Here is a 27,586-nt window from a genome sequence, read left to right as displayed (position 1 = left end):
TAATGAAGGTTTTAATCTTTAAAATGCTCATATTTAATATTTCACCTTTCCTTCCATGATAGGTGATAATTTAAGATGATCAAGTACCTCAAATCAGATTTCCTATGGTTTAACTCAAATAAATATATTAGCCCATATTATTAACAAATAAAGCTTTGCCAATAAATTTCATATTTCAAAGAACTTTATAGGTAAGCTAATATCAATACTTGTACTTATTTTTGTAGACTAATATAATTCCTTTAGTTTCTTTAAAAGGAATATGTCAAGTAGAAAGATTATACAAACAATGCACTGTGAAAAGTCACATATACTTATAGAATGCATTTTTTTATTTTTTAATATAAATTTATTTATTTTAATTGGAGGCTAATTACTTTACAATATTGTATTGGTTTTGCCATACATCAACATGAATCTGCCATGGGTATACATGTGTTCCCCATCCTGAACCCTCTTCCCCCCTCCCTCCCCATACCATCCCTCTGGGTCATCCCAGTGCACCAGCCCCGAGCACCCTGTATCATGCAACAAACCTGGACTGGCAATTCGTTTCATATATGATATTATGCATGTTTCAGTGCCATAGAATGCGTATTTTAATGAAGAATTAACACGTGTACATTTGTGTGTATGTCTGGAGACAGGGATCAAGACCATTCCCATAGAAAAGAAATGCAAAAAAGCAAAATGGCTGTCTGGGAAGGCCTTACAAATAGCTGTGAAAAGAAGAGAAGCGAAAAGCAAAGGAGAAAAGGAAAGATATAAACATCTGAATGCAGAGTTCCAAAGAATAGCAAGAAGAGATAAGAAAGGCTTCCTCAGCAATCAATGCAAAGAAATAGAGGAAAACAACAGAATGGGAAAGACTAGGGATCTCTTCAAGAAATTAGAGATACCAAAGGAATATTTCATGCAAAGATGAGCTCGATAAAGGACAGAAATGGTATGGACCTAACAGAAGCAGAAGATATTAAGAAGAGATGGCAAGAATACACAGAAGAACTGTACAAAAAAGATCTTCATGACCCAGAAAATCACGATGGTGTGATCACTCACCTAGAGCCAGACATCCTGGAATGTGAAGTCAAGTGGGCCTTAGAAAGCATCACTACCAACAAAGCTAGAGGAGGTGATGGAATTCCAGTTGAGCTATTCCAAATCCTGAAAGATGATGCTGTGAAAGTGCTGCACTCCATATGCCAGCAAATTTGGAAAACTCAGCAGTGGCGACAGGACTGGAAAAGGTCCATCTTCATTCCAATCCCAAAGAAAGGCAATGCCAAAGAATGCTCAAACTACCACACAATTGCACTCATCTCACACGCTAGTAAAGTAATGCTCAAAATTCTCCAAGCCAGGCTTCAGCAATATGTGAACTGTGAACTTCCTGATGTTCAAGCTGGTTTTAGAAAAGGCAGAGGAACCAGAGATCAAATTGCCATCTGCTGGATCATGGAAAAAGCAAGAGAGTTCCAGAAAAACATCTATTTCTGCTTTATTGACTATGCCAAAGCCTTTGACTGTGTGGATCACAATAAACTGTGGAAAATTCTGAAAGAGATGGGAATACCAGACCACCTGATCTGCCTCTTGAGAAATTTGTATGCAGGTCAGGAAGCAACAGTTAGAACTGGACATGGAACAACAGACTGGTTCCAAATAGGAAATATACAGCCTTGAAATATATTTCAAGGCTGTCTATTGTCAAGGCTGTATATTGTCACCCTGTTCATTTAACTTATATGCAGAGTACATCATGAGAAACGCTGGACTGGAAGAAACACAAACTGGAATCAAGATTGCCAGGAGAAATATCAATAACCTCAGATATGCAGTTGACACCACCCTTATGGCAGAAAGTGAAGAGGAACTAAAAAGCCTCTTGATCAAAGTGAAAGAGGAGAGTGAAAAAGTTGGCTTAATGCTCAACATTCAGAAAACAAAGATCATGACATCTGGTCCCATCACTTCATGGGAAATAGATGTGGAAACAGTGTCAGACTTTATTTTTCTGGGCTCCAAAATCACTGCAGATGGTGACTGCAGCCATGAAATTAAAAGATGCTTACTCCTTGGAAGGAAAGTTATGACCAACCTAGATAGCATACTCAAAAGCAGAGACATTACTTTGCCAACAAAGGTTCATCTAGTCAAGGCTATGGTTTTTCCTGTGGTCATGTATGGATGTGAGAGTTGGACTGTGAAGAAGGCTGAGTGTCAAAGAATTGATGCTTTTGAACTGTGGTGTTGGAGAAGACTCTTGAGAGTCCCTTGGACTGCAAGGAGATCCAACCAGTCCATTCTGAAGGAGATTAGTCCTGGGATTTCTTTGGAAGGAATGATGCTAAAGCTGAAACTCCAGTACTTTGGCCACCTCATGCAAAGAGTTGACTCACTGGAAAAGACTCTGATGCTGGGAGGGATTGGGAGCAGGAGGAGAAGGGGACGACAGAGGATGAGATGGCTGGATGGCATCACTGACTCGATGGACGTAAGTCTGAGTGAACTCCGGGAGTTGGTGATGGACAGGGAGGCCTGGCGTGCTGCGATTCATGGGGTTGCAAAGAGTCGGACACGACTGAGCGACTGATCTGATCTGATCTAAATCCTATGTGTGTTTGAAAACCTTGCTATGTATAATCGCATAGGCGTTACAAATAGGCAGATGTTATTTCTCCAGCAAGAAAGTACCACTTTAATCTTGTCTTTTATCACCACTCTAAGTAGCAGCAATTTAGAAATACATTGATAAAATTATGAGACTGTGTATCAAGAACTGAGATACTGAGAGAAAAGATGAAGTAAAGGAGATAACAAAATATGAAGCTGTGTTTCTATTTGTCAATAATAAATCATCAGTCTAGCCAATATGAAGCCATCGGTTGTAATGATTTAATAACAAATAAACTTGTCCATGGGGTTTTAATTATCCTGGTCTTTAGTTTTCTTAATCTTATCTGAAAAGAAAAGAAATAAAATTTTTCATCAGAGACATAGCTATGACTACCCTCGGAGCTGCAATGCAACACAGCACTCATTTTAAGGGACCAGATCAGATCCAGTTCCAAAATCTCTAGGTCACTGTCCACTAGATATTGGAGGAATAAACCTTCCAGTCCCAATGTAATAGAATAAAAAGCAGGGTTTCAAAATAATTCTCTACTTTTAACCAATTTAAAAATATTACCAGAAGCTGATCATCATGTTAAACTTAAAAATATCAAAAGCTTTCTTATTCTCTGTCTCACTTTACTTACAAAGTGTAGTCATTTGGTCATGCCCGACTCTTTGTGACCCTATGGACTGTAGCCCATCAGGCTCCTCTGTCCATGGAATTTTCCAGGCAAAAATAATGGAGTGGGTTGCCATTCCCTTCTCAGAAAGGGTGTGTTGCCTCTCCACTGGGGAATCGAACCTGGGTTTCCCGAGTGACGGGCAGGGATACTCAGTACTATACTAACAAGGACAGCAAAACACCTTTATTTCCAAAACACTTACCTCTGAAACACCTTTCTGTATGTTTTCAATGATCCTTCCTGGGTTTTACATTATGTCTGGTCTTCTGACTAAGTATGGTGTTGAGTGCCTTGGATAGGCTATTTCACTTCATTGTGTTACAAATGATGTTGCAGAACCAATTACACTATGTCAATGCAATCTTCCACATAAACAGTGTTGACAGCAATTGATACCATGGCTCAGAGGCTGCAGAAATGGACAGAGTCCCTGTTGGGAGATTAGATTCTCTTTCTCTTTTGCTTAAATGAATCAGCTTATTTCCTTTCCTTTTAGCTGCCTATTTTCTACCTTCTGTTTAGAACTCAGTGGAACTGAACCATCATCTTAACAGCCAGGACCAGAAAGAAAAAGGTCCTATCCAAATGAAATGACAATTTAGCTAAAGAATATGCAACAGATCCAACAGTGGACTGTCCTCATTTTCTCATATCTCACAACGTACATAAACTTTCATTAAAAAGTCTTGAGTTTTCAGTTTTATTTTTTGGTATAAAATACATTATCAATTCATCTATACACAAGGAGTAAAACACTACACACAGCTTTACACGGACCACAGTCATGAGAAAACCGAGCATTTCAAGACTTTCTAAAAGGTCAATTTATTTTGAAAAAAATTTATAAGAATGATTATGTGCCCATTTCAAATGCTAGTAAGGTTATGCTCAAAATTCTTCAAGCTAGTCTTCATGAACTGAGAACTTCCAGTTGTACAAGCTGGATTTAGAAAAGGCAGAGGAACCAGAGATCAAATTGCCAACATTCATTGGATCATAGAGACAGCAAGGGAATTCCAGAAAAACAGCCACTTCTGGTTTTAGTGTAGCCACTGACTGCACTAAAGCCTTTGACTATGTAGATCACAACAAACTGTGGAAAATTCTTAAAAAGATGGGAATACCAGACACCTTACCTGTCTCCTAAGAAATCTGTATGCAGGTCAAGAAGCAACAGTTACAATCGGACATGGAACAACTGACTGGTTTAAATTTAGGAAAGGAGTAAGTCAAGAGTCTATATTTTCACCCTGCTTATTTAACTTGTATGCAGAGTACATCATGCAAAATGCCAGGCTGGATGACTCCCAAACTGGAATCAAGATTGCCGGGAGAAATATCAACAACCTCAGATATGCAGATGAAACCACTTTGATGGCAGAAAGTGAAGATGAACTAAAGAGCTTCTTGATGAGGGTGAAAGATGAGAGTGAAAAGGCTGGCTTAAAGCTCAACATTCAAAAAACTAAGATCATGGCATCTGGTTCCATCACTTCATGGCAAACAGAAAAGGAAAAAGTGGAAGCAGTGACAGATTTTGTTTTCTTGGGCTCCAAAATCACTGGACGGAGGAGCCTGGTGGGCGACAGTCCATGGGGTCGCTGAGGGTCAGACACGACTGAGAGACTTCACTTTCACTTTTCACTTTCATGCATTGGAGAAGGAAATGGCAACCCACTCCAGTGTTCTTACCTGGAGAATCCCAGGGATGGGGGAGCCTGGTGGGCTGCCATCTGTGGGGTCACACAGAGTCGGACACGACTGAAGTGACTTAGCAGCAGCAGTGACTCCAGCCATGAAATTAAAAGACACTTGTTCCTTGAAAGGAAAGCTATGACAAACCTAGACAGCATATTAAAAAACAGAAATATCGCTTTGCTGACAAAGGTCCATATAGTCAAAGCTATGATTTTTCCAGTAGTTGTGTATGGATGTGAGAGCTGGACCATAAAGAAGGCTGAGTGCCAAAGAACTGATGCTTTCAAACTGTGGTGCTGGAGAAGACTCTTGAGTCCCTTGGACAGCAAGGAGATAAAACCAGTTAATCCTAAAGGAAATCAACCCTAAATATTTATTGGAAGGACTGATGCTGAAGCTGACACTCCAATACTTTGGACACCTGATGGGAAGAGCCAACCCATTGCAAACAATCCAGATGCTGGGAAAGGCTGAAGGCAAAAGGAGCAGGCAGTAGCCAGCAGAGGATGAGATAATTAGACGGTATCACCGACTCAGTGGACATGAATCTGAACAAGTTCCCAGAGACAGTGAAGGACAGGGAAGCCTGGCATGCTGCATTTCATGGGGTCACAAAGAGTCGGACATGACTTACCAACTGAACAATAAAATGCTGTCTTTTCAAATAAGCATTTCTGTAAATTTTGAAGTTTGAAATTTTATACTCAATTTCCATTTATAAATAAAAATATAGCAGTCAAAACATAATTAACATTGCATGGCATCATACAAGTACCTTATGGGAACAAAAAAAATGAGCCATTTATAAACCAAAACAGTAAAGCTAGTGTTTATGGGAAACAAACCTGCACTCCTATTACAGAAAGAGCTTTGATCTCAGAAATTCTTCCAGAATTTACATAACGAGCTTAGACACAATCAATGACCTAAACAGGGTTTAAAATCTAGTGTTGCAAAATATATAGTTAAAATGAATGTCTATATATACTTTTCATAAACTTCCATATATTTTAGATGAATCATCAGGATCAAAACCCCAAAGGCCTCCGTTCAATAACTAAGTCCCAGCCCCTGATTTGAAGCTTAGCATGAAAGGTGCTGCATGCTTGCTCCCTATCTGAGGAACAGAGAATACACGAGGCTAACTCACAACACAAGGGAAGAGATGCAGCTTGCTTGATTCATGTCTTAGCTATTGTCTGCATCATTTGGTTTGCAATTTTAAGAAATGTTTTAAGTTACTTCCTTTCTGTTTCATTTTGGCACCTACTTGAAAAAAAAGTCAATTTTTACTTTCCAGATATTCTAGAAAATGCCATCAGATTAATATATTACCACTTGTCCTTTTTTACACTACACAGAAAAAAGTATGCACTCATTCTGAATCATGGAGAAATGTTCTTCAGTAACAAATGAATAAAAAAAAAATAGAGGTAAATTAGAATGACAGGTTAATCTGGTTTAGAAGGTGCCTATAGAAAAGAAGTATGAACTGGGCTGTAACTTGATTTCTGGAAACTCTAGAATTGTAAGACGTAAAAGATTTAATGACTGAAAAACATCCGAGGGTCCAATCCTCTATCAAATATCCATCTTCAATCCTACTTACTAAGAACTCCATACCCATGAGAGAGAGATATAGGAAACAGGAAATGAGACCATTATGGTCACTTTGGGTTGATTTACTCTTATTGCATATTCCATCTAAATTGCCTGTGCTTCTTTAGAATATTCCATGAAAAACAGGCTAAAAATATAGAAACTGAAAATGCAGTCTACAGACAGAACCATTTTAAAAGGAAATGATTGCTTAATTCTTCTCTAAGGAGTCAACAGACCTTCAGCATCATGTAATAAAATTCAAAAGGAAAAACTGCATGCCCCATAGGTATATGACCACATGTCACCAACCTATTATGTCACTGTCTTCCATATCAGAAAAGGACCCATTTTCCCATTAGCTCTCTTTCAACAAATACTTGTTCCATGCCTGCTGTGTTAACAGGAACTATGTTACTCAGTTGAAAGCAGAGCAGCGACTAGAAGGAGGTAACCATGCAAAGATCACAGACCAGAGTGTTCCATACTAACGTGACCGTACAAAGCCCTACAGTGAGAACACATTTGGTCTGCTCAGTGTGGTGGCAGACTAAGAAACAAGGACAAAACAGCATAAAATAAAGTGGAACATGCAAGGATGAGAACATGTGGTACTTTATAAGTCAGAGCAAGATATTTGGGTTTAACTATGATATTTTTGTGATTTTTCGGTGATCATTCTGGGTGCTGTATTCGTGAAACAAGAACAGAGATCAGTGAAACCTGTTATTTTAGGTCAGTTAAAAAATGATGGTTGGTTAATAACAGAGATAGCAATGAATAGATTAATTTAAAATATATTTGGGAGACAGGCTTTATAGGACCAAAATGAAGACTTGGGGGAAAGGAACAATGAATGGAAAGTAAACAAGGATAACTCCCAGATTTTCTCTTGAGTAATTAGATGGAAAATGGTGTTCTTTTCTGAGAGAAGGAAGCCCAGGAATGAAAGAGTCTTTGTTCAAAAATGAAATATACTAGTGTTCTTAAAAGAAGCCCTTCTTCCATTATTCTTCTAAGTTCCTCATGAGACGAAGCTACTGAGAATAACACTGTAAAACGCTGTAAGATGGGAGCACCAAAGACTTCATGCTCAGGTGAATGGAATTCGAAGGGTAAATTATATAACAGACTGATTCCGAATAGGAAAAGGAGTGCGTCAAGGCTAAATATTGTCACCCTGCTTATTTAACTTCTATGCAGAGTCCATCATGAGAAACGCTGGACTGGAAAAAGCACAAGCAGGAGTCAAGATTGCCGGGAGAAATAGCAATAACCTCAGATATGCAGATGACACCACCCTTATGGCAGAAAGTGAAGAGGAACTCAAAAGCCTCTTATTGAAAGTGAAAGAGGAGAGTGAAAAAGTTGGCTTTCAGCTCAAGATTCAGAAAACGAAAATCATGGCATTTGGTCCCATCATTTCATGGGAAATAGATGGGGAAACAGGGGAAACAGTGTCAGACTGTTTATTTTTGGGGGCTCCGAAATCACTGCAGATGGTGATTGTAGCCATGAAATTAAAAGACGCTTACTCCTTGGAAGGAAACTTATGACCAACCTAGATAGCATATTCAAAAGCAGAGACATTACTTTGCCAACAAAGGTTCATCTAGTCAAGGCTATGGTTTCTCCAGTGGTCATGTATGGATGTGAGAGTTGGACTGTGAAGAAAGCTGAGCGCTGAAGAATTGATACTTTTGAACTGTGCTGTTGGAGAAGACTCTTGAGAGTGCCTTGAACTGCAAGGAGATCCAACCAGTCCATTCTAAAGGAGATTAGTCCTGGGTGTTCTTTGAAAGGAATGATGCTAAAGCTGAAACTCCAGTACTTTGGCCACCTCATGCGAAAAGTTGGCTCATTGGAAAAGACTCTGATGCTGGGAGGGATTGGGGGCAGGAGGAGAAGGGGACGACAGAGAATGAGATGGCTGGATGGCATCACTGACTCGATGGATGTGAGTCTGAGTGAACTCCGGGAGTTGGTGATGGACAGGGAGGCCTGGCGTGCTGCAATTCATGGGGTTGCAAAGAGTTGGACATGACTGAGCGACTGAACTGAACTGAACTTACAAATCAGCATATAATATTGTTACTTTCTAGCTTGTTTCAGTTTTACTTAATTTATGTATATCCAATATAACATTGAAAACATTATAGAACATCTATATGACTTTTGCTAAATAAATGAACAAAAGAGTATTTGTTGTCTCCAAAAGTCAGCCTCCATTTTACATAAAACAGCCATGTTACTGGGCTGACAACCCAAACTGAGCACAATTAGTTTTCTGAATAAAAAGGATATTAACATATCAAAGAGTTATCTTTCTCTTTGCGATCTCAATCTAATTCAAATATAGATATTTACAGAAAAAGTATAGCTCAGAGATAAGTAAAACTCTTATCCAAACAAGGGTTAATGAAATCTGAACAACATAACACTACCAGGATGCTTAACGCATCTCAAGAGTTTACACCGTTGGTCATTTTGTTAGAGAAACTTGCAAAACAGATTCTCTTTTCATCTATATCAGATGAAGCAGGACAGACCCTCATTACCTATGTCCAGTGATTTCAGGTATGGTCTTTGCCCAAGTCAATTTCAACTGAATTTTCAATATGAACATGTAACTACTATGTGATGGATGTATATGCCAATTGAAGGGCCAGATTAAAAAAAAAAAAAAAGATTTGGGCAAAAAGGAGCCAATTGTTCTTCTGGAAAGGAAGAAGTGCTTCCGATTGTCATGGAGATCTGTCTTTATAAACCAGGGAGAATTAGGGGCCATACTTTCATTTTGTCTTAACGCCATTTCTACCTGTATGCTCCCACCTTACCCACCAGCATGGGCCCTCAAGATTGTAGGGGCTCTAGTATTGGCTACTTGTCAAAGACGGCTCCCTAACACTGGTTGTTCTTCCCATTAGAAACAATCTTTTAGATGCATGTGCTGCTGCTGCTAAGCCGCTTCAGTTGTGTCCGACTCTGTGCGACCCCATAGGCGGCAGCCCACCAGGCTCCCCCGTCCCTGGGATTCTCCAGGCAAGAACACTGGAGCGGGTTGCCATTTCCTTCTCCAATGCATGAAAGTGAAAAGTGAAAGTGAAGTCGCTCAGTCCTGTCCGACTCTTAGCGACCCCATGGACTGCAGCCCACTAGGCTCCCCCGTCCCTGGGATTCTCCAGGCAAGAACACTGGAGTGGGTTACCATTTCCTCCTCCAATGCATAAGGCTACTTTATTTTCTTTTGTCAGATTTCAGCTCAAATATTCTCCCCTCACAGAAATCTTTTTAGATCACCTGCTTCATTTGATAACCATAATTGGTGAACAAATCAACTCATACTGCAATGACTTAAATACAATAGGATCTTATTTCAGATCTTATTTCACTTCCATTGAAAAGTTGAGACAATCTTGTAGGTTGTAGCCTGGAAAGGAGTCTTTGTTCCACACTCTCATTCAGGAACCCAGGTTGATAGGAGCTCTGCCACTTTTAACATGTGATTTTCAAGATTGTTCTAGTCACTCTGATAATTGGTGTGACCCTCCAGCTCATGATAAGAAACAAAAATCATTAAAAAACCCTTTGAGGAAGTTTTTACAGGTCAGGGCTGGAACTGGCAGACTTCACTTCTGTTCTTGGACTAATACCAAGCACTTACTCAAATGGCTACTATACTATTTAGTGTAGAGTTTTAAAGTTAGAATCTTAGTGTAGTTGGGAAGCTGTGGGCCAGCTTTGGTAAAAGAACGGGAGAATAAACTTTGATGATCAGTTAGTAGTGTCTGTTACACCCCAGTAAGTTCAAGTCATATCTATCAATTTTGTCTTTCCCATTAATATATAAGGTCTTGAAAAATTTTGTGTTTTGCTCATGTCTCAATGCTCAACATTAGAATAGAGCTTGGCACCTAATAGATGCTCAAATAGTATTTATTGACTGATAGATTCAACAGACCAATGCCTCTAAAGACTCAGCCTGTATAGTGAGACCCAAATATTTGGCTCCCAAAATTCTCTGATGCCAAAGCATCTACTTTCAAAAACAACTATGTTTATCTCCTCTATTCTTATGCCTTTTTAGAACTATTAAATGATAGGAAGAACAAGTTCTGGTATATACTAACTTTTCCATGTCCCATACACTACACTATATCTTACATGTGTGTCTCATTTAATCTTCACAATTATTGCAAAAGGTGGGTAATTTTTACTAGTCTCATTTTACAAATGAACAAAGTGATGCTTAGAAAAGTTAAGGGATTTACTCAAAGCCCACAGTGAGAAAGGTAAAAGAACTAGGACTCAAATCTTCTTCTATAGCTCTGTCTTCAGAGCCCAGACTTTTAACCATTAAAATATATGACCTCTGGAAAATTATTTGCTTTTTGAAAACATTGGTTCTCAAGTGGTAGTAATTGTGGCAATGTCTGAAAACATTTTTGAGTGTCAAAACTTGGGTGGGGGGTGGTTATCAGTTTCTAATGGGTAGAAATCAAGGATGCTGTTAAATATCCTACAGTCATATGACCCATACACACAACAAAGGATTATTCAGCTCAAAATATCAGAGGTGATGATGAAAAATCCTGACTTAGAGGGACACACTGGAGGGGGAGGAGCCAAGATGGCGGAGGAGTAGGACGGGGAGAACACTTTCTCCCCCACAAATTCATCAAAAGAGCATTTAAACGTCGAGTAAATTCCACAAAACAACTTCTGAATGCCAGCAGAGGACATCAGGCACCCAGAAAAGCAACCCAAGTCTTCGAAAGGAGGTAGGAAAAAATATAAAAGACAAAAAAAGAGACAAAAGAGGGAGGGGCGGAGTTCTGTCCTGGGAAGGGAGTCTTAAAATGAAAGAAGTTTCCAAACACCAGGAAACCTTCTCACTGCTGAATCTGTGCCGAGCTTTGGAAGCACAGAGGGCAACATAACAGGGAGAAAAAATAAATAAACAATTAAAACTCGCAGATTGCGAGCCCTACGGTAACTCCCCCAGCAGAGAAGCAGCGCAGACGCCTGCACATGCCATTAGCAAGCGGGGGCTGGGCAGGGAGGCGCGGCGCGGGCTGCATCGCTTAGAGTAAGAACCTGGCCTGAATACCCTGAGCGCTATCTGAGCGAAATAAATTGGGCTAGCAAACCAGACTGTGGGATATCTACCACGCGAAAAGCCAGCCCTAACCTAAGACACCGCCAGGCCTGCGCACGGAACAAAGGACTGAACAGAGATAGCCGGCTGCAGACCTTCCCCCTCCGGTGACAGGCAGCCAGAGCCGGAAGGGGGCAATCGCAGCCCCAGAGAGACATTATCTATAAAACTGTAAGCAGGCTTCTTTGCTAACTAAAACTTCTTGGGGATCTGGACCGTCAACATCTGCCTGAGAAGGTGCACTGGTTGTACACCCAGATAACTGAGTGGCGGGGAGGTGATAAGTCGCAGCAATGGTGTTCGCCAAACACCTCATCACCTGAGCTGCTTGGACCTGGGAAGAGCACAAAACGCAGGCCCAACTAAGTCTACGCCTTTGAGGACTACCCGAGTGCCTGAACCTGAGCGGCTTGGACCTGGGAGGTGCATGCAGCTCAGGGCCGGCCTCGGATGGTTCCCAGCAGAGCAACCTAGAGCCCGAGCAGTGTGGGCAGGGAGGCTACACGCGCCGTGAGTAGGCGCAGACCCAGTGTGGCTGAGGCACTGCGAGCGCACGCCAGTGTTATTTGTTTGCAGCATCCCTCCCTCCCTCCCCACAGTGCGACTGAACAAGTGAGCCTAAAAAAAAAAAAAAAAAAAAAAAAGTGTCCTCCACCGTCCCCTTTGGGTCAGGGCGGAAACCAGACACTGAAGAGACCAGCAAACAGAAGAAGCTATAACAGAGGGAAACGCCTTGGAAGTTACAGGCAATAGATTAAAACCCTGTGGTTACTATGGACTACATAGGAAGGGGCCTATAGATCTTGAGAAATGTAAGTCGGACCAAGGAACTAGCCAAAAATGAACTGAACCCACAATACTCACAACAAAACCAGAGAAACTCCTAGATATATTTTTACTATTTTTACGATCATTCTTTCTTTTTTTTTTTTTTATTTTTAAAAAATTTTTAAGTCCTCTATTGTTCCTCTTTCACTTTTTATAACCTATTACTTTGCAAAAAAAAAAAAAAAAAGACCCTATTTTTTCTTCTTCAGCAAACTTCATATATATATTTTTGATAATTTTTTGGCCTTGTTTTGTTTTGTTTTTTCTTCTTTTAACATTGTATTTTTGAAATTCCAAACTCTACTCTAGATTTTTAATTTTAGCTTTTTGGTATATGTTATCAATTTTGTACCTATAGTTTTTTTTATATAATTTCTGTGACTTTTTTTTTTTTCCTCTGTTACTTTCTCTTCTTCTTTTATATAACATTGTATATCTGAAATTCCAAACTCTACTCTAGATTTTTAATTTATGCTTTTTGGTATTTGATATCAATTTTGTAACTGTATTTTCTTTATAATTTTTCCGACATTGTTTGTTTTTGTTTGTTTGTTTGTTTTCTCTCTTTATTTTTCTTCTTCTTTTTTTTAACATTGTATTTTTTAAATTCCAAACTCTACTCTAGATTTTTAACTTTTGCTTTTTGATATTAGTTATCAATTTTGTACCTGTATTTTCTTTATAATTTTCGCAACCTTGTTTGTTTTTCTTTGTTCGTTTTTTCTCTCTTTCTTTTCCTTCTTCTTTTCTTTAACATCGTATTTTTGAAATTCCAAACTCTACTCTAGATTTTTAATTTTTGCTTTTATGTATTTGTTACCAATTTTGTACCTTTAAGAACCCAATCTTCAGTACCCATTTTTCACTAGGGAGCGAGATTACTGGCTTGACTGCTCTCTCTCCGTTTGGACTCTCCTTTTTCTCCACCGTCACCTGTGTCTCCTCCCTAGCCCCTCTCTACTCTACCCAACTCTGTGAATTTCTGTGTGTTCCAGAGGGTGGAGAACACTTAGGAACTGATTACTGGCTGGATCTCTCTCCCTCCTTTTCATTCCCCCCTTTTATCCTTTTTGCCACTTCTGTCTCCTTCCTCCTCCTTCTCTTCTCTGTATAACTCCATGAACATCTCTGAGCGGTACAGTTGTGGAGAACACATAAGGAAGTGATTACTGGCTAGCCCACTCTCCCCACTACTGATTCCACCTCATCTCATTTGGGTCAGCTCTAACTCCCTCCTCCCTCTTCTCTTCTCCATGTAATGCTGTGAACCTCTCTGAGTGACCCTCGCGGTAGAGAAACTTTTCATCTTTAACGTAGATATTTTATGAATGGTGCAATATAGAAGGAGAAGTTTTGAAACTACTGCAAATATAAGACCAATAACTGGAAGCAGGAGGCTTAAGTCCAAACCCCGACTCCAGGGAACTCCTGACTCCAAGGAACATTAATTGACAGGAGCTCATCAAACGCCTCCATACTGACACTGAAACCAAGCACCACACAAGGGCCAACAAGTTCCAGGGCAAGACATACCAAGCAAATTCTCCAGCAACAAAGGAACACAGCCCTAAGCTTCAAGACACAGGCTGCCCAAAGTCACCCCAAAACCATAGACATCTCATAACTCATTACTGGACATTTCATTGCACTCCAGAGAGAAGAAATACAGCTCCACTCTCCAGAATACCGACACAAGCTTCCCTAACCAGGAAACCTTGACAAGCCACCTGTACAAACCCACACAGAGCGAGGAAATGCCACAATAAAGAGAACTCCACAAACTGCCAGAATACAGGAAGGACACGCCAAACTCAGCAATTTAAACAAGATGAAGAGACAGAGGAATACCCAGAAGATAAAGGAACAGGATAAATACCCACCAAACCAAACCAAAGAGGAAGACATAGGGAATCTACCTGATAAAGAATTCCGAATAATGATAGTGAAATTGATCCAAAATCTTGAAATCAAAATGGAATCACAGATAAATAGCCTGGAGATGAGGATTGAGAATATGCAAGAAAGGTTTAACAAGGACCTAGAAGAAATAAAAAAGAGTCAATATATAATGAATAATGCAATAAATGAAATTAAAAACACTCTGGAGGCAACAAATAGTAGAATAACAGAGGCAGAAGATAGGATTAGTGAATTAGAAGATAGAATGGTAGAAATAAATGAATCAGAGAGGATAAAAGAAAAACGAATTAAAAGAAATGAGGACAATCTCAGAGACCTCCAGGACAATATTAAATGTTACAACATTCAAAATCATAGGGGTCCCAGAAGAAGAAGACAAAAAGAAAGACCATGAGAAAATACTTGAGGAGATAATAGTTGAAAACTTCCCTAAAATGGGGAAGGAAATAATCACCCAGTCCAAGAAACCCAGAGAGTCCCAAACAGGATAAACCCAAGGCAAAAACACCCCAAGACACATATTAATCAAATTAACAAAGATCAAACACAAAGAACAAATATTAAAAGCAGCAAGGGAAAACAACAAATAACACACAAGGGAATTCCCATAAGGATAACAGCTGATCTTTCAATAGAAACTCTTCAAGCCAGGAGGGAATGGCAAGACATACTTAAAATGATGAAAGAAAATAACCTACAGCCCAGATTATTGTACCCAGCAAGGATTTCATTCAAGTATGAAGGAGAAATCAAAAGCTTTTCAGACAAGCAAAAGCTGAGAGAATTCTGCAACACCAAACCAGCTCTCCAACAAATACTAAAGGATATTCTCTAGACAGGAAACACAAAAACGGTGTATAAATTCGAACCCAAAACAATAAAGTAAATGGCAACGGGATCATACTTATCAGTAATTACCTTAAATGTAAATGGGTTGAATGCCCCAACCAAAAGACAAAGACTGGCTGAATGGATACAAAAACAAGACCCTACATATGTTGTCTACAAGAGACCCACCTCAAAACAGGGGACACATACAGACTGAAAGTGAAGGGCTGGAAAAAGAGTTTCCATGCAAATAGGGACCAAAAGAAAGCAGGAGTAGCAATACTCATATCAGATAAAATAGACTTTAAAACAAAGGCTGTGAAAAGAGACAAAGAAGGTCACTACATAATGATCAAAGGATCAATCCAAGAAGAAGATATAACAATTATAAATATATATGCACCCAACACGGGAGCACTGCAGTATGTAAGACAAATGCTAACAAGTATGAAAGGAGAAATTAACAATAACACAATAATAGTGGGAGACTTTAATACCCCACTCACACCTATGGATAGATCAACTAAACAGAAAATTAACAAGGAAATACAAACTTTAAATGATACAATAGACCAGTTAGACCTAATTGATATCTATAGGACATTTCATCCCAAAACAATGAATTTCACCTTTTTCTCAAGCACACATGGAACCTTCTCCAGACTAGATCACATCCTGGGCCATAAAGCTAGCCTTGGTAAATTCAAAAAAATAGAAATCATTCCAAGCATCTTTTCTGACCACAATGCAGTAAGATTAGATCTCAATTACAGGAGAAAAACTATTAAAAATTCCAACATGTGGAGGCTGAACAACACGCTGCTGAATAACCAAGAAATCATGGAAGAAATCAAAAAAGAAATCAAAATTTGCGTAGAAACAAATGAAAATGAAAACACAACAACCCAAAACCTGTGGTACACTGTAAAAGCAGTCCTAAGGGGAAAGTTCATAGCAATACAGGCATACCTCAAGAAACAAGAAAAAAGCCAAATAAATAACCTAACTCTACACCTAAAGCAACTAGAAAAGGAAGAAATGAAGAACCCCAGTGTTAGTAGAAGGAAAGAAATCTTAAAAATTAGAGCAGAAATAAATGCAAAAGAAACAAAAGAGACCATAGCAAAAATCAACAAAGCCAAAAGCTGGTTCTTTGAAAAGATAAATAAAATTGACAAACCATTAGCCAGACTCATCAAGAAACAAAGGGAGAAAAATCAAATCAATAAAATTAGAAATGAAAATGGAGAGATCACAACAGACAACACACAAATACAAAGGATCATAAGAGACTACTATCAACAATTATATGCCAATAAAATGGACAACGTGGAAGAAATGGACAAATTCTTAGAAAAGTACAACTTTCCAAAACTCAACCAGGAAGAAATAGAAAACCTTAACAGACCCATCACAAGCATGGAAATTGAAACTGTAATCAAAAATCTTCCAGCAAACAAAAGCCCAGGTCCAGATGGCTTCACAGCTGAATTCTACCAAAAATTTAGAGAAGAGCTAACACCTATCCTGCTCAAACTCTTCCAGAAAATTGCAGAGGAAGGTAAACTTCCAAACTCATTCTATGAGGCCACCATCACCCTAATACCAAAACCTGACAAAGATCCCACATAAAAAGAAAACTACAGGCCAATATCCCTGATGAACATAGATGCAAAAATCCTTAACAAAATTCTAGCAATCAGAATCCAACAACACATTAAAAAGATCATACACCATGACCAAGTGGGCTTTATCCCAGGGATGCAAGGATTCTTCAATATCTGCAAATCAATCAATGCCATACACCACATTAACAAATTGAAAAATAAAAACCATATGATTATCTCAATAGATGCAGAGAAAGCCTTTGACAAAATTCAACATCCATTTATGATAAGAACTCTCCAGAAAGCAGGAATAGAAGGAACATACCTCAACATAATAAAAGCTATATATGACAAACCCACAGCAAACATTATCCTCAATGGTGAAAAATTGAAAGCATTTCCTCTAAAGTCAGGAACAAGACAAGGGTGCCCACTTTCACCATTACTATTCAACATAGTTTTGGAAGTTTTGGCCACAGCAATCAGAGCAGAAAAAGAAATAAAAGGAATCCAAATTGGAAAAGAAGAATTAAAACTCTCACTATTTGCAGATGACATGATCCTCTACATAGAAAACCCTAAAGACTCCATCAGAAAATTACTAGAACTAATCAATGACTATAGTAAAGTTGCAGGATATAAAATCAACACACAGAAATCCCTTGCATTCCTATACACTAATAATGAGAAAACAGAAAGAGAAATTAAGGAAACAATTCCATTCACCATTGCAGTGGAAAGAATAAAATACTTAGGAATATATCTACCTAAAGAAACTAAAGACCTATATATAGAAAACTATAAAACACTGGTGAAAGAAATCAAAGAGGACACTAATAGATGGAGAAATATACCATGTTCATGGATTGGAAGAGTCAATATAGTGAAAATGAGTATACTACCCAAAGCAATTTATAGATTCAATGCAATCTCTATCAAGCTACCAACAGTATTCTTCACAGAGCTAGAACAAATAATTTCACAATTTGTATGGAAAAACAAAAAACCTCGAATAGCCAAAGCGATCTTGAGAAAGAAGAATGGAACTGGAGGAATCAACCTACCTGACTTCAGGCTCTACTACAAAGCCACAGTCATCAAGACAGTATGGTACTGGCACAAAGACAGAAATATAGATCAATGGAACAAAATAGAAAGCCCAGAGATAAACCCATGCACATATGGACACCTTATCTTTGACAAAGGAGGCAAAAATATACAATGGATTAAAGAAAATCTCTTTAACAAGCGGTGTTGGGAAATCTGGTCAACCACTTGTAAAAGAATGAAACTAGAACACTTTCTAACATCATACACAAAAATAAACTCAAAATGGATTAAGGATCTCAACGTAAGACCAGAAACTATAAAACTCCTAGAGGAGAACACAGGCAAAACACTCTCTGACATACATCACAGCAGGATCCTCTATGACCCACCTCCCAGAATATTGGAAATAAAAGCAAAAATAAACAAATGGGACCTAATTAACCTTAAAAGCTTCTGCACATCAAAGGAAACTATTAGCAAGGTGAAAAGACAGCCTTCAGAATGGGAGAAAATAATAGCAAACGAAGCAACTGACAAACAACTAATCTCAAAAATATACAAGCAACTCCTACAGCTCAACTCCAGAAAAATAAATGATCCAATCAAAAAATGGGCCAAAGAACTAAATAGACATTTCTCCAAAGAAGACATACAGATGGCTAACAAACATATGAAAAGATGCTCAACATCACTCATTATCAGAGAAATGCAAATCAAAACCACTATGAGGTACCATCTCACACCAGTCAGAATGGCTGCGATCCAAAAGTCTACAAGTAATAAATGCTGGAGAGGGTATGGAGAAAAGGGAACCCTCTTACACTGTTGGTGGGAATGCAAACTAGTACAGCCACTATGGAGAACAGTGTGGAGATTCCTTTAAAAACTGGAAATAGAACTGCCTTATGATCCAGCAATCCCACTGCTGGGCATACACACTGAGGAAACCAGAAGGGAAAGAGACACGTGTACCCCAATGTTCATCGCAGCACTGTTTATAATAGCCAGGACATGGAAGCAACCTAGATGTCCATCAGCAGATGAATGGATAAGAAAGCAGTGGTACATATACACAATGGAGTATTACTCAGCCATTAAAAAGAATACATTTGAAGCAGTTCTAATGAGGTGGATGAAACTGGAGCCTATTATACAGAGTGAAGTAAGCCAGAAAGAAAAATACCAATACAGTATACTAACGCATATATATGGAATTTAGAAAGATGGTAACAATAATCCTGTGTACGAGACAGCAAAAGAGACACTGATGTATGGAACAGTCTTATGGACTCTGTGGGAGAGGGAGAGGATGGGAAGATTTGGGAGAATGGCATTGAAACATGTAAAATATCATGTATGAAACGAGTTGCCAGTCCAGGTTCAATGCATGATACTGGATGCTTGGGGCTAGTGCACTGGGACAACCCAGAGGGATGGTATGGGGAGGGAGGAGGGAGGAGGGTTCAGGATGGGGAACACATGTATACCTGTGGAACATTCATTTTGATATTTGGCAAAACTAATACAATTTTGTAAAGTTTAAAAATAAAAATAAAAAAAAAATAGAGGGACACACTGGTAGTCAATGACATGCTGCTTTGAACAAACAGTAAGCAATTACTGATCTTCTCAAAGATTATTTTTACTCCGCTTAAAAATGCTTTTCAAGATTGCCCCAGTCTATGTTGTTACTACTACCTCTTTTCACACTTCAGCTTCTAATTTCAATTTGTCCAGGAAAATTCCATTCATTATCTTCTTCAAGCTTGAATTCTTTTGCAACAGATCAGAAAAATCTCTACTGTTTTCCATTCTAATACCTTCCAACATTCTACCTCCTGACACCTCCATCTACAGGTTAACAGCCTTTGTAACAATCTCCCCAACCCAAACCTAAACCAAATGTTCACTTAGCTCCCCTGCCCTCATTAACTTACTAAACGTCCTTAACCACATTTGAGGCCACTGTGTTCTCTTGAATTCAGCCAGGATTTCAATCTCATTTACCTAATGTAAATTCCCCCATCTTATTTTTAAAAAGTTAAAAGAGCAAGCTAATAGCAGAACCAAGATGAAACACAGGCCTCCTGACTCCCAGTTGATCATTATTTTTAAGATAAAACCTGCCTCATACCTGACAGATTGTCCATATGAATTTACACTTGCTCATATTATTGCTTTTAGTTTATCTAGAGCTAACAGTAAAATTAGAAGAACATGTAAATTTCTAAATAAGCTGTTTGGTATAATTTCATTCCTTATGTTTATAAATTTACCCAAAATTCAATATATTTTAAGGTTTTACTTAAAGAAATTAATGCTACTGATTTTTACATGTCAGACTGCCTCTTCATTGGCTTTGCAGCCAAGAAGTATGAATCTGCTGCTGCTAAGTCGCTTCAGTCGTGTCCGACTCTGTGCGACCCCATAGATGGCAGCCCACCAGGCTCCCCGTCCCTGGGATTCTCCAGGCAAGAACACTGGAGCAGGTTGCCATTTCCTTCTCCAATGCAGGAAAGTGAAAAGTGAAAGTGAAGTCGCTCAGTCATGATGGACTCTTAGCGACCCCATGGACTGCAGCCTACCATGCTCCTCGGTCCATGGGATTGTCCAGGCAAGAGTACTGGAGTGGGGTGCCATTGCTTTCTAGCCTCTATAAAATACAGCTAGAAGCTTTATATTAAAGATAGCAGCAATGAGTAAATTACAGAGAACATGAAGAAACTCAAGTATCCAAGGGAAAGGACCATGAAAATTTTCATCCCTTTTCTGACCTGCTACCCAGTTTTGATTTTAACTTAAATTGATTCTAGGGAAGAATGACAGGATGGAAACAAGAGATGTGTATTGAAGATGTTTGAGAATGATGGAAGGAGAAAAACTGCAGATGGAAAGATCTATTGAAAGAAAAACAGAGGGGAGCCAATCTAGGCAAACAGCCCCAAAATGTGAACTTATCACCACCGAACCCAGGGTTTCCAGGTGTTTTCTTTTCCTACAGAGACAAGACTGTCAGGATGTCAAGCACCTGATTGAACTCTGCCGCACTGCGCTCTGAATTCCAAGGCTGTGTGTGTCATTATGTCCATGTGTTTCCAATTTAACATGCTCTTTCTCTCAAGATAGCTTTACAAATAGCTAAGCACACTTAAATGCAGTGACCAGGAAGGATGTGTCAGACCGCTAACTCTGGTGCTCCTTTCAAATGATTGTCTGGACAGGCAAAACATGACCAGCAGCTATTTCTTGCCAGGGATTTCATGGCAGTGAGCCGTCTAATCTGGATATGATCTTTCTTATGACCTTGGCTGCTGTTTCACTATAATTATCTTAGACCTACAGGTAAAATCTAAGCATTCTCATGAATATGGAATGTTTATGGAAATGAACATCAAATATGGAATGTAAGCTTTTGTAGAACAATGAAGACGCAACAGATGTGAAGGAACAAGAAGCGGAAAACAAGAGGAACCAGATGGTTAACACCCTTATGAAAAATGGATATGGGATGCAACACAGTCACCCTCTTGGTAGACACAGAAACACTGCTGCCTTAAAGAGAACTCAGTGCCCATCTTCATCTTTTCGTATTTCCCATTATTCTAGCTTCTTGCCCCTCTCTGGGAACTTTACAATGCCAGAGTGTCCTATTTGTCATGGAACACTGAACTACACAATGAAAGAACAGAACTAACCATGAAGTCAATGTTAGATCTGAATGACTGTTTGAGTCTGATGAGACTAAGAACAAAGAAAAAGAGAAAGAAAAACCTCTTAAGGCGTTCTCAATAAAAAGAGTGTCAAAAGTAAGAAATTAATACGTAGAGTGGAATTAGATACAAAACATCCCACAGAGGTGAAAACAGTTCAGTTTCATCTATAAACTAACATTAATTAAAAGGTTCACTTATAATTAAATCCATGTTTCCTCCCAGAAAATTTTATAAGGGATACCTCCACCAATATATGCAGACACAAATGCATTATGGATATTAAACCATGATATACAAATTCCATATGTACAGTACATAATTTAACATATGATATTTTTGTACTATAAAGCCATTCAACGTAGTTTATAATCCAGGCTAAGAGACATTACATCTTGTGCCTATAGCAAGAGTTCTCAGAAACACCCCACATATGCAACAGTCCCATAGAGAGCTAAAGAAAGAGTAACTGAAAGAAAGACTAGAAAGAAGAAAAAAAGGCAAAGTAACACTTAACTTGTGTTTTCCCCCCAAGACAGTTTCTTTAATGTCAAAAGAGAACTTGTATTCTTAAAAAGGAAGAGAAATAAATGAAGAAGGGAGAAGTGGATTTTACTCCATCTCTAATTGATCCTAAGGACATGATTAGATATTAATTTGTATCAACAGTTCTAGGGAAGAGACTATTTGATGTATTGGTATTTCTAGGTTATTAAACATATTTTTTGTAAACTTAAATCTATATGCAACCAGTTTATTGTCCGTAAAATGAACATAACTAACCCTCACACTTGTTTTAGTGAATTTTATACTAAAGTTATTAAAACACTTAATATCTCTTTGAATACAACTATCCCAAAGTGGAGAGTGAAAAAGTTGGCTTAAAGCTCAACATTCAGAAAATGAAGATCATGGCATCCGGTCCCATCACTTCACGGGAAATAGATGGGGAAACAGTGGAGACAGTGGCAGACTTTATTTTCTGGGCTCCAAAATCACTGCATATGGTGACTGCAGCCATAAAATTAAAAGACGCTTACTCCTTGGAAGGAAACTTATGACCAACCTAGATAGCATATTCAAAAGCAGAGACATTACTTTGCCAACAAAGGTTCATCTACTCAAGGCTATGGTTTTTCCAGTGGTCATGTATGGATGTGAGAGTTGGACTGTGAAGAAGGCTGAGTGTCGAAGAATTGATGCTTTTGAACTGTGGTGTTGGAGAAGACTCTTGAGAGTCCCTTGGACTGCAAGGAGATCCAACCAGTCCATTCTGAAGGAGATCAGCCCTGGGATTTCTTTGGAAGGAATGATGCTAAAGCTGAAACTCCAGTACTTTGGCCACCTCATGCAAAGAGTTGACTCACTGGAAAAGACTCTGATGCTGGGAGGGATTGGGGGCAAGAGGAGAAGGGGACGACAGAGGATGAGATGGCTGGATGGCATCACTGACTCGATGGATGTGAGTTTGAGTGAACTCCGGGAGCTGGTGATGGACAGGGAGGCCTGGCATTCTGCGATTCATGGGGCTGCAAAGAGTCGGACACGACTGAGCGACTGATCTGATCTGATCTGATCCCACAGAAATACAAAGGATCATAAGAGCTTACTATGAGCAATTATATCCCAACAAATTGGACAACCTAGAAGAAATAAATAAATTTCTAGAAACATACAATCTTCCCAGACTAAACCATGAAGAAATATACTGATTACTGATAAGGAGATGGATACAGTAATCAAAAAGCTGCCAACAAAGAAAAGCTCAGAACCAGACAGCTTCATTGGCAAATTTCACAAAACATTTAACATCTATATTTTCAAACTCTTCCCAAAAAACTGAAGAGGAGGGAAAACTTCCCAATACATTTTATGAAACCAGCATTACCCTGACACCAAAATCAATAAGACCACCACAAAGAAAATTACAGGTAAATATTCTTGATAAATATAGATTAAAATTTTATTAACAAAATATAGTTGACCCTTGAACAACACAAGTTTGAATTGCTCAGGTCCTTTTTATACAGGTTTTTTCAACAGTAAATACTATAGTACTATATGATTTGAAACTGGTTTAGTTCAGGAATGCAGAACCATGAATACAGAGGAACTATAAGGGGCCAACTACAAGTTACTCACAGAAATTCAACTGCATGAATGGTCAGTACCCCTAACCCCTGCATTGTTCAATGGTCAATTGTATTAGCAAACCAAATCCAACAATAAATTAGAAGGATCATACATGATAATCAAGTGAAATTTATTCCAGATATGCAAGGATGGCTCAATATCCACAAAATCAATACGGTATATCAGATTAACAAAATGAAGAATAAAGATCATACAGTCATCTCAATAGATGCAGAAAGGCATATAACAAAATTCAATATCCATTTATGATAAAAACTCACAACAAAGTGGTAACAGAGGAAATATACTTCAACATAATAAAGCCCATTTATGGCAAATCCACAGCTAACATCATATTCAGTGAAGAAAAACTAAAAGCTTTTCCTTTTACACTACGAATAAGACAAGGATGCCCATTCTCATTACTTTCATTCAACACAATATTGGAAGTCTTAGCCACAAGAGGGAGGCAAGGAAAAGAAAAAAAAGGAATCCCAATTGGAAAAAAAGAGGTAAACCGTTACTATTTGCAAACACTACTATTTACAGGAAACCTTAAAGAATCCACCAAAAAACTTTTAGAACTAATACATGAATTCAATAAAGTCACAGGACAGAAAACCAATATAAAGAAATCTGTTGTGGATGTATACACTAACAACAAACTGTCAGAGAAATTGAGAAAAACACTCATCTATAATTGCATCAAAAAAGTTAAATATGTAGGAATAATTTAACCAAGGAGGTGAAAGACCCATGCAATAAAAACCATAGTTTTACTCATACATGAAATCTAAACAATAACAAAACCAACAAACAAAAATATAAAGCAAACTTAGATACAGGAATGGATTAGTGAAGGGGTACGCAAAATGGGTGAAACTGGTCAACTGGACAATGAATAGTAATTAGATTTGAGGCGATGATCACTCTGTAATGTTTACAGATGTCAGAACTATACTACTATATACTTGAAACATATAATTTAAAAAGCTCTTTGAAAGTAAATATAAGAAATTATACGAGTTTTGTGATATTACTATAACTGCATAAAGCTGGTCAGTTCTTTTGAATGTAAAAGCCAATGGAAGATTTCCAGAATCATACCTATAGACAGACACCCACATAAAGCACCTCAGCCTTAGCAGTGTGTTCCATTTGCATGTGCAGTAATTAGAGTACATCTGAATGCACTCTTCTCGTGTGCAAATCTTTATTCTCCACTTCCTACAAATGAAATTAAAGAAGGATATATTGGATTTTGAAGTTTTTTTGTTTTCCCTTTTCAAAGTACTTTATAATCAAGTGTGCTTAATTAAAAGAGCAATCACAAAAGACAGGAGAAATGCTGATGACTCGAGGGTGACAGCCACACACCAAGGTGATTAATCCCTAGCAAACAGATTACAACTAAACTCGAGCAGACAGATGAAGAGAAACATAGCTTATCTTCATCAATAAGCACTTTCATGTTAGAAATGCACTTCAAGTTCAAAATGTTCTAAGATAAAATGTGTTTCTTTTATATACCTGAATTATTACTACATCTGTATATATATGTGTATATATGTGTGTGTGTGTAATATATATAAACCACTGGAGTAGGAAATGACAACTCATTCCACTATTCTTGCCTGGAAAATTCCATGGACAGAAGAGCCTGGTGGGCTATAGTCCATGGAGCCACAAAAAGTCAAACATGACTGAGCACACGTGTACATGAATAGATATAAAGTTTTATTTAAAAAATTTTTTAATCTATGTAAAATGCCACTTTTACATCCCTTGAATTCTACATACCACACATGCAGATGGTGATTGCAGCCATGAAATTAAAAGACACTTGCTCCTTATAAGAAAAGGTAAGACAAACCTAGACACCATATTAAAAAGCAGAGACATTACTTTGCCAACAAAGTCAAAGCTATGATTTTTCCGGTAGTCATATATGGATGTGAGAGTTGGACCATAAAGAAGGCTGAGCACTGAAGAATTGATGTTTTTGAACTGTGGTGTTGGAGAAGACTCTTGAGAGTCCCTTGGGCTGCAAGGAGATCAGACCAGTCAATCCTAAATGAAATCAGTCCTGAATATTCATTGGAAGGACTGCTGCTGAAGCTGAAGTTCCAATACTTTGACCACCTGATGGGAAGAACTGATTCATTGGAAAAGACCCTGATGCAGGGCAAGATTGAAGACAGGAGGAGAAGGGGATGAAAGAGGATGAGATGGTTGGATAGCATCACTGACTCAATGGACATGAGTTTGGGCAAACTCTGGGAGTGTGAAGGACAGGGAAGCCTGGCATGCTGCAGTCCATGGGGTCACAAAGAGTCAGACATGACTGAGCAACTGAACAACAATATTCATGCATTGGATATATGTGTCTATAATCTGTGTTTAATATTTTAAAAACCAATTTTACAATTTATACTATAGATTCACCTTAGTGGCTAAAAATGATCAAACAGAATATGTGAGGATATAGAAGGAAAGAGTTAGAAGTTATACTATTCTAGCCATGAGAGTCTAGGGAAAAATTCTCTGTACATTTCACCTGGATGTGACTTGAAGAACAAAACCCTGAGATTCTATCCTAGGGCAGTCATTAAGTCAAGCAAATGACTTAACATCCATATCTCAAGTATCCTGTCTATGAAATGGAAACATTTATTTTCATATGTCAGTGAAGTCATCAGTATTACACTACATAAAAATTGTGCTCAAAGAAGTGAAATGTATGTGTGGCAATCCACACAATCACTTATCAAAAAATATTTATCAAGATTATACTGTGTACCAGCAATAAATAAGATAACTATGACCCTGTCTCCATGGGTCTTACATTCTAGAGGGAGACAAACAACAAACAAGCAAATAAATAAGAAAAATAACTACAGACTATTAAAAGAATTTTACAGTACTCTCACACATTACCACACAACTAACCACACTGAGAACACTTAGAACTTACAGTGCTTACCATATATTTATATGTGTGCATATGTGTGTGTGTATGTTTCTATTCGTTGAAGTGTTCTTAAAGAAATGGACCATGTCTTATAGCATCCAAAACTTAGCACAATAATTAAGACAGTAACATTTTACAGACCAACTCTTCCACCAAGAACAACTATAAAAGTTCAGGATAACCCAGTTCTTCAAAAGCTTAGAAAGCAACAATATTAATCAGGATTTAAAAAGATACATGTTCCCCCCAAAGAGAAATATTTTGACATGAACCCACAATTCTGTTTCTGGGTTCCAAAAGGCATTTTAAGATTCCCAAGATGAAGATGGCAAAAAGACAAAGGTCAGAATGAAGCAGCTAAGAGGTAGTCAAGACAAGCCGAGGTTACAAACAGTTGCATGATAACTAAAGAGGCAAAAATTCCTACCAAAAAAAGATGGACCCTAACTGAAAACAAACAAACAAAAAAACAGAAAATATAAAACAGGCTTTCTACTGAAATACTCCAAGGACCATAATCTAGAAATAAGGTAAACTAGAGAAGGCAATGGCACCCCACTCCAGTACTCTTGCCTGGAAAATCCCATGGACGGAGGAGCCTGGTAGGCTGCAGTCCATGGGGTCGCTAAGAGTCAGACATGACTGACCGACTTCACTTTCACTTTTCACTTTCATGCATTGGAGAAGGAAATGGCAACCCACTCCAGTGTTCTTGCCTGGAGAATCCCAGGGACAGGGGAGCCTGGTGGGCTTCCGTCTATGGGGTCGCACAGAGTCGGACACAA

This window comes from Bos mutus, chromosome 6, assembly GCF_027580195.1.
Source record: "Bos mutus isolate GX-2022 chromosome 6, NWIPB_WYAK_1.1, whole genome shotgun sequence".
Taxonomy (NCBI): domain Eukaryota; kingdom Metazoa; phylum Chordata; class Mammalia; order Artiodactyla; family Bovidae; genus Bos; species Bos mutus.
Note: the sequence above shows the minus strand (reverse complement) of the source record.